This window comes from Limulus polyphemus, unplaced genomic scaffold (assembly GCF_000517525.1).
Source record: "Limulus polyphemus unplaced genomic scaffold, Limulus_polyphemus-2.1.2 Scaffold157, whole genome shotgun sequence".
In the NCBI taxonomy this organism is placed as follows: Eukaryota; Metazoa; Arthropoda; class Merostomata; order Xiphosura; family Limulidae; genus Limulus; species Limulus polyphemus.
Genome location: NW_013665767.1, coordinates 316039 through 318204, shown reverse-complemented (window position 1 = coordinate 318204; position 2166 = coordinate 316039).

Genomic DNA, 2166 nt, shown 5'->3' with positions numbered 1-2166 from the left:
TGTTTTCAAGAGTCGATACATTAGTGAAAAGGTTGGATACATCAGAGCTCATCGTTGTGTCTTATGAGGTTCTTGTGTTTCGTGAGGTTATCGTGGTTGCTTTTAATAATCTCGACGAAGTGAGCTGAGTTCTAAACATTTGAGAGTGTTTTATCTGATAATGGTGGTATTATACCTACAAGATATCCATTGTTTAGTATTATTCTTCACTGGCTGTTGCTGATAGATCGGTAACATTGAGTCTTATATGTCTAGTATGCTCCTGAATTCTAACTTTTGTTGGTCTTTTTATTTCTCCAGTGTATTGGAGTCCACATTCGCAATACCTTTTTTTTTTAATATTTAAGCAGTTGGCTCTCAATTTTCTTAAGCGACTTCCTGTGGATTGTAAGGTTTTCCTAAAAGTATGTGTTTTCACTAGTGTAAGTTCTGCATGTTGAATCTCTGAAGTTAACTATGTTTGTGAATATTAAGTAAATCATTAATATGGTGGTGCTATTGTGTACTGTTAACTATTTGACTGTTTCTGTCCTAAGTTTTTTCTGGTGTTTTTTGAGGAGTTGATTAACAGTCTTCTCCAGTTAAAGATGGCCACAACACGAACCCAATCTCCAACACAGAGATAATGTGTGTTCAGTCAATTTTCTGAAAAATAAGTTCTTTCTGGTGTTTTTGAGGAATTGGTTAACAGTCTTCTCCAGTTAAAGATGGTTATCTTTAACTGGAGAAGACTGTTAACCAATTCCTCAAAAACACCAGAAAGAACTTATTTTTCAGAAAATTGACTGAACACACATTATCTCTGTGTTGGAGATTGGGTTCGTGTTGTGACCATCTTTAACTGGAGAAGACTTTTAACCAACACCTCAAAAACACCAGAATAAATTAATGTTTCAGAAAACTGACTGATCACATAATATTTCTGTGTTGGATATTGGGTTCGTGTTGTGGTCACAACACGAACCCAATCTCCAACACAGAAATAATGTGTGCTCAGTCAATTTTCTGAAACATGATAAGCGTAAAATATTAGAATTTAGTCTAAGATTGAAACTAACATAAAAGAGAGGGCGCTAAAACGTAAAGGTGTAACAAAACATATACTATAGTAGCTTCCTCAATATACAACCAGAATATATACAAACAGATATATGCTTATAAATGAGGCTGAACTTTCAAATGAAACTGACACATATAAGCACAGATGGAATAAAAAATATAAATCTTTACACAATATTTTTTTCGTATTGTAGCAGTCGTTTCTAATGCTTTAAAACGGAGTTCCAGAAAGGAACAACTTTACGGAAAACTATCATGTTAATATGACTAAAACTTGCTTTCTTCTGCGCGTATATTTTTATTCTACAGTGTCTTCTGTGTCACATGTAATCATATTCATTATAATTGCCGCGTGGAATTTTCTTCAAATATGGGCAATAATTGATATTAGATGGGTATATTTGAAATATGTTTGAGAGAGCTACAGAAATCTGTGATGTGTGACCAAATGTTTATATTAAGACAGTGTTTTCCATACTGTGGGGGCCCCCTGAGGCGTGTACTGGTGGCTGGGGGGAGCGGCCTTTTGGGGGGTGAACCCAAAAATAACGACGGAAGAAACAGAAGAGTTGGAGACGACGATAACCTAAGAAAAGTGTAAATTTGCTCTCAAAGCTTTTTTTCTCTCGCATATCCTCACTCGTTACAATCATTTTTTTCATTTAAAAAAATAAATATTAAAAACAGGAAGAGAAAGTGTTGATTTTGCTGCTATCACTTGCAAAAATTACTTTAATATGAAGAGGAGGGGGGCGCAACGGAAACTTTGCTGTGTTAGGGGGCGCCGCTATTTAAATGTTGGAAAACACTGTATTAAGGAATGAGGCCCATTTCTTTGCGAGATATCATAACACATAATCATCGTTATGAATATTGTTCTAAGCATTTGGAATATCTAGAATTTGTAATAAAACATAGGTTCATCTTCAATAAGTTCAATTAAAATAGGTCACCACTGTACAGCTGCTAAAACGTTGTAGGTCACTACTGTATAGGGGCTGCTAAAACGTTGTAGGTCACCACTGTACAGGAGTTGCTAAAACGTTGTAGGTCACCACTGTACAAGAGCTGCTAAAACGTTATAGGTCACCACTGTACAGGAGCTGC